The sequence below is a fragment of the Coregonus lavaretus genome (genome assembly GCF_964263955.1).
Source record: "Coregonus lavaretus genome assembly, contig: HAP1_SCAFFOLD_2801, whole genome shotgun sequence".
In the NCBI taxonomy this organism is placed as follows: Eukaryota; Metazoa; Chordata; class Actinopteri; order Salmoniformes; family Salmonidae; genus Coregonus; species Coregonus lavaretus.
This window is the reverse complement of record NW_028159880.1, coordinates 12,463-27,329: the sequence shown is the minus strand read 5'-3', so window position 1 is coordinate 27,329 and position 14,867 is coordinate 12,463.

Here is a 14,867-nt window from a genome sequence, read left to right as displayed (position 1 = left end):
GACTAGAACCAATAAGACACCCTAGGTCAGAGAGGAAGATTCAGGACTAGAACCAATAAGACACCCTAGGTCAGAGAGGAAGATTCAGGACTGGAACCAATAAGACACCCTGGGTCAGAGGAAGATTCAGGACTAGAACCAATAAGACACCCTGGGTCAGAGAGGAAGATTCAGGACTGGAACCAATAAGACACCCTAGGTCAGAGGTAGATTCAGGACTGGAACCAATAATACACCCTGGGTCAGAGAGGAAGATTCAGGACTAGAACCAATAAGACACCCTGGGTCAGAGGAAGATTCAGGACTGGAACCAATAAGACACCCTAGGTCAGAGGAAGATTCAGGACTAGAACCAATAAGACACCCTAGGTCAGAGAGGAAGATTAAGGACTAGAACCAATAAGACACCCTGGGTCAGAGAGGGAGATTCAGGACTAGAACCAATAAGACACCCTAGGTCAGAGGAAGATTCAGGACTAGAACCAATAAGACACCCTAGGTCAGAGAGGAAGATTCAGGACTGGAACCAATAAGACACCCTAGGTCAGAGAGGAAGATTCAGGACTAGAACCAATAAGACACCCTAGATCAGAGAGGAAGATTCAGGACTAGAACCAATAAGACACCCTAGGTCAGAGAGGAAGATTAAGGACTAGAACCAATAAGACACCCTGGGTCAGAGAGGGAGATTTAGGACTGGAACCAATAAGACACCCTAGGTCAGAGAGGAAGATTCAGGACTAGAACCAATAAGACACCCTTGTCAGAGAGGGAGATTTAGGACTGGAACCAATAAGACACCCTAGGTCAGAGAGGAAGATTCAGGACTGGAACCAATAAGACACCCTAGGTCAGAGGAAGATTCAGGACTAGAACCAATAAGACACCCTAGGTCAGAGGGAGATTCAGGACTAGAACCAGTAAGACACCCTAGGTCAGAGAGGAAGATTCAGGACTGGAACCAATAAGACACCCTAGGTCAGAGGAAGATTCAGGACTAGAACCAATAAGACACCCTAGGTCAGAGGGAGATTCAGGACTAGAACCAATAAGACACCCTAGGTCAGAGGAAGATTCAGGAGTGGAACCAATAAGACACCCTGGGTCAGAGGAAGATTCAGGACTGGAACCAATAAGACACCCTAGGTCAGAGGAAGATTCAGGACTAGAACCAATAAGACACCCTGGGTCAGAGGAAGATTCAGGACTGGAACCAATAAGACACCCTGGGTCAGAGGAAGATTCAGGACTGGAACCAATAAGACACCCTAGGTCAGAGAGGGAAGATTCAGGACTGGAACCAATAAGACACCCTGGGTCAGAGGAAGATTCAGGACTGGAACCAATAAGACACCCTAGGTCAGAGAGGGAAGATTCAGGACTGGAACCAATAAGACACCCTAGGTCAGAGAGGGGAGATTCAGGACTGGAACCAATAAGACACCCTAGGTCAGAGAGGGAGATTCAGGACTAGAACCAATAAGACACCCTAGGTCAGAGGAAGATTCAGGACTGGAACCAATAAGACACCCTAGGTCAGAGAGGAAGATTCAGGACTGGAACCAATAAGACACCCTAGGTCAGAGAGGAAGATTCAGGACTAGAACCAATAAGACACCCTAGGTCAGAGAGGAAGATTCAGGACTAGAACCAATAAGACACCCTGGGTCAGAGAGGAAGATTCAGGACTGGAACCAATAAGACACCCTAGGTCAGAGGTAGATTCAGGACTGGAACCAATAATACACCCTGGGTCAGAGAGGAAGATTCAGGACTAGAACCAATAAGACACCCTGGGTCAGAGGAAGATTCAGGACTGGAACCAATAAGACACCCTAGGTCAGAGGAAGATTCAGGACTAGAACCAATAAGACACCCTGGGTCAGAGGAAGATTCAGGACTGGAACCAATAAGACACCCTGGGTCAGAGGAAGATTCAGGACTGGAACCAATAAGAAACCCTAGGTCAGAGAGGGGAGATTCAGGACTGGAACCAATAAGACACCCTAGGTCAGAGAGGGAGATTCAGGACTAGAACCAATAAAACACCCTAGGTCAGAGGTAGATTCAGGACTGGAACCAATAATACACCCTGGGTCAGAGAGGAAGATTCAGGACTAGAACCAATAAGACACCCTGGGTCAGAGGAAGATTCAGGACTGGAACCAATAAGACACCCTAGGTCAGAGGAAGATTCAGGACTAGAACCAATAAGACACCCTAGGTCAGAGAGGAAGATTAAGGACTAGAACCAATAAGACACCCTGGGTCAGAGAGGGAGATTCAGGACTAGAACCAATAAGACACCCTAGGTCAGAGAGGGGAGATTCAGGACTGGAACCAATAAGACACCCTAGGTCAGAGAGGGAGATTCAGGACTAGAACCAATAAGACACCCTAGGTCAGAGGAAGATTCAGGACTGGAACCAATAAGACACCCTAGGTCAGAGAGGAAGATTCAGGACTGGAACCAATAAGACACCCTAGGTCAGAGAGGAAGATTCAGGACTAGAACCAATAAGACACCCTAGGTCAGAGAGGAAGATTCAGGACTAGAACCAATAAGACACACTAGGTCAGAGAGGAAGATTCAGGACTGGAACCAATAAGACACCCTGGGTCAGAGGAAGATTCAGGACTAGAACCAATAAGACACCCTGGGTCAGAGAGGAAGATTCAGGACTGGAACCAATAAGACACCCTAGGTCAGAGGTAGATTCAGGACTGGAACCAATAATACACCCTGGGTCAGAGAGGAAGATTCAGGACTAGAACCAATAAGACACCCTGGGTCAGAGGAAGATTCAGGACTGGAACCAATAAGACACCCTAGGTCAGAGGAAGATTCAGGACTAGAACCAATAAGACACCCTAGGTCAGAGAGGAAGATTAAGGACTAGAACCAATAAGACACCCTAGGTCAGAGAGGAAGATTCAGGACTGGAACCAATAAGACACCCTAGGTCAGAGAGGAAGATTCAGGACTAGAACCAATAAGACACCCTAGGTCAGAGAGGAAGATTCAGGACTAGAACCAATAAGACACCCTAGGTCAGAGAGGAAGATTCAGGACTGGAACCAATAAGACACCCTGGGTCAGAGGAAGATTCAGGACTAGAACCAATAAGACACCCTGGGTCAGAGAGGAAGATTCAGGACTGGAACCAATAAGACACCCTAGGTCAGAGGTAGATTCAGGACTGGAACCAATAATACACCCTGGGTCAGAGAGGAAGATTCAGGACTAGAACCAATAAGACACCCTGGGTCAGAGGAAGATTCAGGACTGGAACCAATAAGACACCCTAGGTCAGAGGAAGATTCAGGACTAGAACCAATAAGACACCCTAGGTCAGAGAGGAAGATTAAGGACTAGAACCAATAAGACACCCTGGGTCAGAGAGGGAGATTCAGGACTAGAACCAATAAGACACCCTAGGTCAGAGGAAGATTCAGGACTAGAACCAATAAGACACCCTAGGTCAGAGAGGAAGATTCAGGACTGGAACCAATAAGACACCCTAGGTCAGAGAGGAAGATTCAGGACTAGAACCAATAAGACACCCTAGATCAGAGAGGAAGATTCAGGACTAGAACCAATAAGACACCCTAGGTCAGAGAGGAAGATTAAGGACTAGAACCAATAAGACACCCTGGGTCAGAGAGGGAGATTTAGGACTGGAACCAATAAGACACCCTAGGTCAGAGAGGAAGATTCAGGACTGGAACCAATAAGACACCCTAGGTCAGAGGAAGATTCAGGACTAGAACCAATAAGACACCCTAGGTCAGAGAGGAAGATTCAGGACTGGAACCAATAAGACACCCTAGGTCAGAGGAAGATTCAGGACTAGAACCAATAAGACACCCTAGGTCAGAGGAAGATTCAGGACTGGAACCAATAAGACACCCTAGGTCAGAGAGGGGAGATTCAGGACTGGAACCAATAAGACACCCTAGGTCAGAGAGGGAGATTCAGGACTAGAACCAATAAGACACCCTAGGTCAGAGGTAGATTCAGGACTGGAACCAATAATACACCCTGGGTCAGAGAGGAAGATTCAGGACTAAAACCAATAAGACACCCTGGGTCAGAGGAAGATTCAGGACTGGAACCAATAAGACACCCTAGGTCAGAGGAAGATTCAGGACTAGAACCAATAAGACACCCTAGGTCAGAGAGGAAGATTCAGGACTAGAACCAATAAGACACCCTAGGTCAGAGAGGAAGATTCAGGACTGGAACCAATAAGACACCCTGGGTCAGAGGAAGATTCAGGACTAGAACCAATAAGACACCCTGGGTCAGAGAGGAAGATTCAGGACTGGAACCAATAAGACACCCTAGGTCAGAGGTAGATTCAGGACTGGAACCAATAATACACCCTGGGTCAGAGAGGAAGATTCAGGACTAGAACCAATAAGACACCCTGGGTCAGAGGAAGATTCAGGACTGGAACCAATAAGACACCCTAGGTCAGAGGAAGATTCAGGACTAGAACCAATAAGACACCCTAGGTCAGAGAGGAAGATTAAGGACTAGAACCAATAAGACACCCTAGGTCAGAGAGGAAGATTCAGGACTGGAACCAATAAGACACCCTAGGTCAGAGAGGAAGATTCAGGACTAGAACCAATAAGACACCCTAGGTCAGAGAGGAAGATTCAGGACTAGAACCAATAAGACACCCTAGGTCAGAGAGGAAGATTCAGGACTGGAACCAATAAGACACCCTGGGTCAGAGGAAGATTCAGGACTAGAACCAATAAGACACCCTGGGTCAGAGAGGAAGATTCAGGACTGGAACCAATAAGACACCCTAGGTCAGAGGTAGATTCAGGACTGGAACCAATAATACACCCTGGGTCAGAGAGGAAGATTCAGGACTAGAACCAATAAGACACCCTGGGTCAGAGGAAGATTCAGGACTGGAACCAATAAGACACCCTAGGTCAGAGGAAGATTCAGGACTAGAACCAATAAGACACCCTAGGTCAGAGAGGAAGATTAAGGACTAGAACCAATAAGACACCCTGGGTCAGAGAGGGAGATTCAGGACTAGAACCAATAAGACACCCTAGGTCAGAGGAAGATTCAGGACTGGAACCAATAAGACACCCTAGGTCAGAGAGGAAGATTCAGGACTGGAACCAATAAGACACCCTAGGTCAGAGAGGAAGATTCAGGACTAGAACCAATAAGACACCCTAGATCAGAGAGGAAGATTCAGGACTAGAACCAATAAGACACCCTAGGTCAGAGAGGAAGATTAAGGACTAGAACCAATAAGACACCCTGGGTCAGAGAGGGAGATTTAGGACTGGAACCAATAAGACACCCTGGGTCAGAGAGGAAGATTCAGGACTGGAACCAATAAGACACCCTAGGTCAGAGGAAGATTCAGGACTAGAACCAATAAGACACCCTAGGTCAGAGAGGAAGATTCAGGACTGGAACCAATAAGACACCCTAGGTCAGAGGAAGATTCAGGACTAGAACCAATAAGACACCCTAGGTCAGAGAGGAAGATTCAGGACTGGAACCAATAAGACACCCTAGGTCAGAGAGGAAGATTCAGGACTAGAACCAATAAGACACCCTAGGTCAGAGAGGGAGATTCAGGACTGGAACCAATAAGACACCCTGGGTCAGAGAGGAAGATTCAGGACTAGAACCAATAAGACACCCTAGGTCAGAGGAAGATTCAGGACTGGAACCAATAAGACACCCTGGGTCAGAGAGGAAGATTCAGGACTAGAACCAATAAGACACCCTAGGTCAGAGAGGAAGATTCAGGACTAGAACCAATAAGACACCCTAGGTCAGAGAGGGAGATTCAGGACTGGAACCAATAAGACACCCTAGGTCAGAGAGGAAGATTCAGGACTAGAACCAATAAGACACCCTAGGTCAGAGAGGGAGATTCAGGACTAGAACCAATAAGACACCCTAGTTCAGAGAGGAAGATTCAGGACTGGAACCAATAAGACACCCTGGGTCAGAGAGGAAGATTCAGGACTAGAACCAATAAGACACCCTGGGTCAGAGGAAGATTCAGGACTGGAACCAATAAGACACCCTGGGTCAGAGAGGGAGATTCAGGACTAGAACCAATAAGACACCCTGGGTCAGAGGAAGATTCAGGACTGGAACCAATAAGACACCCTAGGTCAGAGGAAGATTCAGGACTGGAACCAATAAGACACCCTGGGTCAGAGAGGAAGATTCAGGACTAGAACCAATAAGACACCCTGGGTCAGAGGAAGATTCAGGACTGGAACCAATAAGACACCCTAGGTCAGAGGAAGATTCAGGACTAGAACCAATAAGACACCCTAGGTCAGAGAGGAAGATTAAGGACTAGAACCAATAAGACATCCTGGGTCAGAGAGGGAGATTCAGGACTGGAACCAATAAGACACCCTAGGTCAGAGAGGGGAGATTCAGGACTGGAACCAATAAGACACCCTAGGTCAGAGAGGGAGATTCAGGACTAGAACCAATAAGACACCCTAGGTCAGAGGAAGATTCAGGACTGGAACCAATAAGACACCCTAGGTCAGAGAGGAAGATTCAGGACTGGAACCAATAAGACACCCTAGGTCAGAGAGGAAGATTCAGGACTAGAACCAATAAGACACCCTAGGTCAGAGAGGAAGATTCAGGACTAGAACCAATAAGACACCCTAGGTCAGAGAGGAAGATTCAGGACTGGAACCAATAAGACACCCTGGGTCAGAGGAAGATTCAGGACTAGAACCAATAAGACACCCTGGGTCAGAGAGGAAGATTCAGGACTGGAACCAATAAGACACCCTAGGTCAGAGGAAGATTCAGGACTGGAACCAATAATACACCCTGGGTCAGAGAGGAAGATTCAGGACTAGAACCAATAAGACACCCTGGGTCAGAGGAAGATTCAGGACTGGAACCAATAAGACACCCTAGGTCAGAGGAAGATTCAGGACTAGAACCAATAAGACACCCTAGGTCAGAGAGGAAGATTAAGGACTAGAACCAATAAGACACCCTGGGTCAGAGAGGGAGATTCAGGACTAGAACCAATAAGACACCCTAGGTCAGAGGAAGATTCAGGACTGGAACCAATAAGACACCCTAGGTCAGAGAGGAAGATTCAGGACTGGAACCAATAAGACACCCTAGGTCAGAGAGGAAGATTCAGGACTAGAACCAATAAGACACCCTAGGTCAGAGAGGAAGATTCAGGACTAGAACCAATAAGACACCCTAGGTCAGAGAGGAAGATTAAGGACTAGAACCAATAAGACACCCTGGGTCAGAGAGGGAGATTTAGGACTGGAACCAATAAGACACCCTAGGTCAGAGAGGAAGATTCAGGACTGGAACCAATAAGACACCCTAGGTCAGAGGAAGATTCAGGACTAGAACCAATAAGACACCCTAGGTCAGAGAGGAAGATTCAGGACTGGAACCAATAAGACACCCTAGGTCAGAGGAAGATTCAGGACTAGAACCAATAAGACACCCTAGGTCAGAGAGGAAGATTCAGGACTGGAACCAATAAGACACCCTAGGTCAGAGAGGAAGATTCAGGACTAGAACCAATAAGACACCCTAGGTCAGAGAGGGAGATTCAGGACTGGAACCAATAAGACACCCTGGGTCAGAGAGGAAGATTCAGGACTAGAACCAATAAGACACCCTAGGTCAGAGGAAGATTCAGGACTGGAACCAATAAGACACCCTGGGTCAGAGAGGAAGATTCAGGACTAGAACCAATAAGACACCCTAGGTCAGAGAGGAAGATTCAGGACTAGAACCAATAAGACACCCTAGGTCAGAGAGGGAGATTCAGGACTGGAACCAATAAGACACCCTAGGTCAGAGAGGAAGATTCAGGACTAGAACCAATAAGACACCCTAGGTCAGAGAGGGAGATTCAGGACTAGAACCAATAAGACACCCTAGGTCAGAGAGGAAGATTCAGGACTAGAACCAATAAGACACCCTAGGTCAGAGGAAGATTCAGGAGTGGGAAATACAGATCGATAAACCAACAGTGATTGTGGGGGATTCTAATCTAGCACACATTCCACATTTTTTGGGGGGGATTCTCATGTACAGGTGGATATATTAACTGGGGCCACCTTCTATCATATTAACTGTGTTTTCAAGAAGCTCCAACCAAACCCAAGGACAGAGAAGGTAGGGTTGTCTTTAGGCCTCAACAATTGTCAGGTGGAGCCGAAGGCCGACTACATCTTGGAAGCAGCTACAGAAACTGTTGAGGACTAGTAAGGAGGCCTTCCCCCAATGCAGCCGTCTACGTACCACTCATACATTACTCAGATAGACTAGCTAAGGATCAGCAGTCTACGGACCACTCATACATTACTCAGATCAGCAGTGTCTGGTACAGAAGCTGTATAAGACCGTAGGGGAGAGATGGGACTTTTTGGATGACCTTTAATAGGGAGGTGTCAAGCCCTGGCTCTGGGGACTCTAATATGTTGAGCCAGGGTGTGTATAGTCTATGTGTGTTCTAGGTTTCACTTTCTGGTTTTTGTATTCTATGTTGGCCAGGGTGGCTCCCAATCAGAGACGGCTGTAGCTCGTTGTCTCTGATTGGGAGTCATACTTAGGTAGCCGTTAGGCATTCATTTGGGGTGGTTTCTTGTTCGTATTTGGTTTGTGTATTACCATTGACTGTCACGTCATCGTTTTGTTGTTTTGATCGTGTGATCATTGATATAATAAATATGTTCGCTTTCAACGCTGCGCCTTGGTCCTCATCTCTGTTCGACGATCGTGACAGAAGAAACCACCAAGATTTGACCAAGCAGCGTGTCCAGGAGCCATCGCCAGGGAGATCTCTAGCAGATCTCCTTCGCCTCCTCGACTGGGTCAAGCCGAGTGAGGAAGAGAAGGGCTTGACATTGTGGCAGAAGGGCGAAAGGCTGGCGAGGGACATGGAGATGGAGACCATTTTGATTATGAAATAGATTTACCCCGTACACCATTTCCAAACCCCTCACATTGGGAACCTCAGTTGGAGTCAGTGTCAGAACCTATACAGACCCTTATACGTAGGGATGTGGCTTCCTTTTCACAATTCAGCTGAACCCATACAGACCCTTATACGTAGGGATGTGGCTTCCTTTTCACAATTCAGCTGAACCTATACAGACCCTTATACGTAGGGATGTGGCTTCCTTTTCACAATTCAGCTGAACCCATACAGACCCTTATACGTAGGGATGTGGCTTCCTTTTCACAATTCAGCTGAACCTATACAGACCCTTATACGTAGGGATGTGGCTTCCTTTTCACAATTCAGCTGAACCCATACAGACCCTTATACGTAGGGATGTGGCTTCCTTTTCACAATTCAGCTGAACCTATACAGACCCTTATACGTAGGGATGTGGCTTCCTTTTCACAATTCAGCTGAACCCATACAGACCCTTATACGTAGGGATGTGGCTTCCTTTTCACAATTCAGCTGAACCTATACAGACCCTTATACGGAGGGATGTGGCTTCCTTTACAGACCCTTATACGGAGGGATGTGGCTTCCTTTACAGACCCTTATACGTAGGGATGTGGCTTCCTTTACAGACCCTTATACGTAGGGATGTGGCTTCCTATACAGACCCTTATACGTAGGGATGTGGCTTCCTATACAGACCCTTATACGTAGGGATGTGGCTTCCTATACAGACCCTTATACGGAGGGATGTAGCTTCCCATACAGACCCTTATACGTAGGGATGTGGCTTCCTATACAGACCCTTATACGTAGGGATGTGGCTTCCTATACAGACCCTTATACGTAGGGATGTGGCTTCCCATACAGACCCTTATACGTAGGGATGTGGCTTCCTTTTCACAATTCAGACCCAGACCTGTAAATAAGTTTAATCTCACAAAGCAACAGAATCAAGCTCTAAAAACATTGAGCAGCAATCAGACTATTGTGATTAAACTAGCAGATAAGGGGTCTCAAATTGTTATGATGGATAAAGGTCAATATCTTCTTTAAGCTAATAGACAATTAGATAATGTCAAACACGATGTCCCATTGGTTCTTGACCAGAAACGACTTTGAGTTCAATGAGAAGTACTATCAATCAATCAATCAATTTTATTTTATATAGCCCTTCTTACATCAGCTAATATCTCGAAGTGCTGTACAGAAACCCAGCCTAAAACCCCAAACAGCTAGTAATGCAGGTGTAGAAGCACGGTGGCTAGGAAAAACTCCCTAGAAAGGCAAAACCTAGGAAGAAACCTAGAGAGGAACCAGGCTATGAGGGGTGGCCAGTCCTCTTCTGGCTGTGCCGGGTGGAGATTATAACAGAACCATGCCAAGATGTTCAAAAATGTTCATAAGTGACAAGCATGGTAAAATAATAATCAGGAATAAATCTCAGTTGGCTTTTCATAGCCGATCATTAAGAGTTGAAAACAGCAGGTCTGGGACAGGTAGGGGTTCCATAACCGCAGGCAGAACAGTTGAAACTGGAATAGCAGCAAGGCCAGGCGGACTGGGGACAGCAAGGAGTCACCACGGCCGGTAGTCCCGGCGTATGGTCCTAGGGCTCAGGTCTCTCAGTTGGCTTTTCATAGCCGATCATTAAGAGTTGAAAACAGCAGGTCTGGGACAGGTAGGGGTTTCGTAGCCGCAGGCAGAACAGTTGAAACTGGAATAGCAGCAAGGCCAGGCGGACTGGGGACAGCAAGGTGTCATCATGCCCGGTAGTCCTGACGTATGGTCCTAGGGCTCAGGTTCTCAGAGAGAAAGAGAGAACGAGAGAATTAGAGAGAGCATACTTAAATTCACACAGGACACTGGATAAGACAGGAGAAGTACTCCAGGTATAACCAACTAACCCCAGCCCCCCGACACATAAACTACTGCAGCATAAATACTGGAGGCTGAGACAGGAGCGGTCCGGAGACACTGTGGCCCCATCCGAAGAAACCCCCGGACAGGGCCAAACAGGAAGGATATAACCCCACCCACTCCGCCAAAGCACAGCCCCCGCACCACTAGAGGGATATCCCCAACCACCAACTTACAATCCTGAGACAAGGCCGAGTATAGCCCACAGAGGTCTCCACCACAGCACAAACCAAGGGGGGGGCGCCAACCCAGACAGGAAGATCACGTCAGTAACTCAACCCACTCAAGTGACGCACCCCTCCCAGGGACGGCATGAAAGAGCACCAGCAAGCCAGTGACTCAGCCCCTGCAACAGGGTTAGAGGCAGAGAACCCCAGTGGAGAGGGGAACCGGCCTGGCAGAGACAGCAAGGGCTGTTCGTTGCTCCAGCCTTTCCGTTCACCTTCACACTCCTGGGCCAGACTACACTCAATCATATGACCTACTGAAGAGATAAGTCTTCAGTAAAGACTTAAAGGTTGAGACCGAGTCTGCGTCTCTCACATGGGTAGGCAGACTGTTCCATAAAAATGGAGATCTATAGGAGAAAGCCCTGCCTCCCGCTGTTTGCTTAGAAATTCTAGGGACATTTAGGAGGCCTGCGTCTTGTGACCGTAGCGTACGTATTGGTATGTACGGCAGGACCAACTCGGAAAGATAGGTAGGAGCAAGCCCATGTAACGCTTTATAGGTTAACAGTAAAACCTTGAAATCAGCCCTTGCCTTAACAGGAAGCCAGTGTAGGGAAGCTAGCACTGGAGTAATATGATCAAATTTCTTGGTTCTAGTCAGGATTCTAGCAGCCGTATTTAGCACTAACTGAAGTTTATTTAGTGCTTTATCCGGGTAGCCGGAAAATAGAGCATTGCAGTAGTCTAACCTAGAAGTAACAAATGCATGGATTAATTTTTCTGCATCATTTTTGGACAGAAAATTTCTGATTTTTGCAATGTTACGTAGATGGAAAAAAGCTGTCCTTGAAACAGTCTTGATATGTTCGTCAAAAGAGAGATCAGGGTCAAGAGTAACGCCTAGGTCCTTCACAGTTTTATTTGAGACGACTTTACAACCATCAAGATTAATTGTCAGATTTAACAGAATATCTCTTTGTTTCTTGGGACCTAGAACAAGCATCTCTGTTTTGTCCGAGTTTAAAAGTAAAAAGTTTTCAGCCATCCACTTCCTTATGTCTGAAACACAGGCTTCTAGCGAGGGCAATTTTGGGGCTTCACCATGCTTCATTGAAATGTACAGCTGTGTGTCATCCGCATAGCAGTGAAAGTTAACATTATGTTTTCGAATAACATCCCCAAGAGGTAAAATATATAGTGAAAACAATAGTGGTCCTAAAACGGAACCTTGAGGAACACCGAAATGTACAGTTGATTTGTCGGAGGACAGACCATTCACAGAGACAAACTGATATCTTTCCGACAGGTAGGATCTAAACCAGGCCAGAACTTGTCCGTGTAGACCAATTTGGGTTTCCAGTCTCTCCAAAAGAATGTGGTGATCGATGGTGTCAAAGGCAGCACTAAGGTCTAGTAGCACGAGGACAGATGCAGAGCCTCGGTCTGACGCCATTAAAAGGTCATTTACCACCTTCACAAGTGCAGTCTCAGTGCTATGATGGGGTCTAAAACCAGACTGAAGCATTTCGTATACATTGTTTGTCTTCAGAAAGGCAGTGAGTTGCTGCGCAACAGCTTTTTCTAAAATTTTTGAGAGGAATGGAAGATTCGATATAGGCCGATAGTTTTTTATATTTTCCGGGTCAAGGTTTGGCTTTTTCAAGAGAGGCTTTATCACTGCCACTTTTAGTGAGTTTGGTACGCATCCGGTGGATAGAGAGCTGTTTATTATGTTCAACATAGGAGGGCCAAGCACAGGAAGCAGCTCCTTCAGCAGTTTAGTAGGAATAGGATCCAGTATGCAGCTTGAAGGTTTAGAGGCCATGATTATTTTCATCATTGTGTCAAGAGATATAGTACTAAAACACTTAAGTGTCTCTCCCGATCCCAGGCCCTCGCAGAGCTGTGCAGATCCAGGACAGCTAAGCCCTGGAGGAATACGCAGATTCAAAGAGGAGTCCGTAATTTGCTTTCTAATGGTCATGATCTTTTCCTCAAAGAAGTTCATGAATTTATCACTGCTGAAGTGAAAGCCATCCTCTCTTGGGGAATGCTGCTTTTTAGTTAGCTTTGCAACAGTATCAAAAATAAATTTTGGATTGTTCTTATTTTCCTCGATTAAGTTGGAAAAGTAGGATGATCGAGCAGCAGTGAGGGCTCTTCGGTACTGCACGGTACTGTCTTTCCAAGCTAGTCGGAAGACTTCCAGTTTGGTGTGGCGCCATTTCCGTTCCAATTTCCTGGAAGCTTGCTTCAAAGCTCGGGTATTTTCTGTATACCAGGGAGCTAGTTTCTTATGACAAATGTTTTTCGTTTTTAGGGGTGCAACTGCATCTAGGGTATTGCGCAAGGTTAAATTGAGTTCCTCAGTTAAGTGGTTAACTGATTTTTGTCCTCTGACGTCCTTGGGTAGGCAGAAGGAGTCTGGAAGGGCATCAATGAATTTTTGTGTTGTCTGAGAATTTATAGCACGACTTTTGATGCTCCTTGGTTGGGGTCTGAGCAGATTATTTGTTGCGATTGCAAACGTAATAAAATGGTGGTCCGATAGTCCAGGATTTTGTGGAAAAACATTAAGATCTACAACATTTATTCCATGGGACAAAACTAGGTCCAGAGTATGACTGTGGCAGTGAGTAGGTCCAGAGACATGTTGGACAAAACCCACTGAGTCGATAATGGCTCCGAAAGACTTTTGGAGTGGGTCTGTGGACTTCTCCATGTGAATATTAAAATCACCAAAAATTAGAATATGATCTGCTATGACTACAAGGTCTGATAGGAATTCAGGAAACTCAGAGAGGAACGCTGTATATGGCCCAGGAGGCCTGTAAACAGTAGCTATAAAAAGTGATTGAGTAGGCTGCATAGATTTCATGACTAGAAGCTCAAAAGATGAAAACGCCATTTTCTTTTTTGTAAATTGAAATTTGCTATCGTAAATGTTAGCAACACCTCCGCCTTTGCGGGATGCACGGGGAATATGGTCACTAGTGTAACCAGGAGGTGAGGCCTCATTTAACACAGCAAATTCATCAGGCTTAAGCCATGTTTCAGTCAGGCCAATCACATCAAGATTATGATCAGTGATTAGTTCATTGACTATGACTGCCTTTGAAGTGAGGGATCTAACATTAAGTAACCCTATTTTGAGATGTGAGGTATCACGATCTCTTTCAATAATGGCAGGAATGGAGGAGGTCTTTATCCTAATAAGATTGCTAGGGTGAACACCGCCATGTTTAGTTTTGCCCAACCTAGATCGAGGCACAGACACAGTCTCAATGGGTATGGCTGAGCTGACTACACTGACTGTGCTATTGGCAGACTCCACTAAGCTGGCAGGTTGGCTAACAGCCTGCTGCCTGGCCTGCACCCTATTTCACTGTGGGGCTAGAGGAGTTAGAGCCCTATCTATGTTGGTAGATAAGAGGAGAGCACCCCTCCAGCTAGGATGGAGTCCGTCACTCCTCAGCAGGTCAGGCTTGGTCCTGTTTGTGGGTGAGTCCCAGAAAGAGGGCCAATTATCCACAAATGTTATCTTTTGGGAGGGGCAGAAAACAGTTTTCAACCAGCGATTAAGTGCTGAGACTCTGCTGTAGAGCTCGTCACTTCCCCTAACTGGGAGGGGGCCAGAGACAATTACTCGATGCCGACACATCTTTCTAGCTGATTTACACGCTGAAGCTATGTTGCACTTGGTGACCTCTGACTGTTTCATCCTAACATCGTTGGTGCCGACGTGGATAACAATATCTCTATACTCTCTACACTCGCCAGTTTTAGCTTTAGCCAGCACCATCTTTAG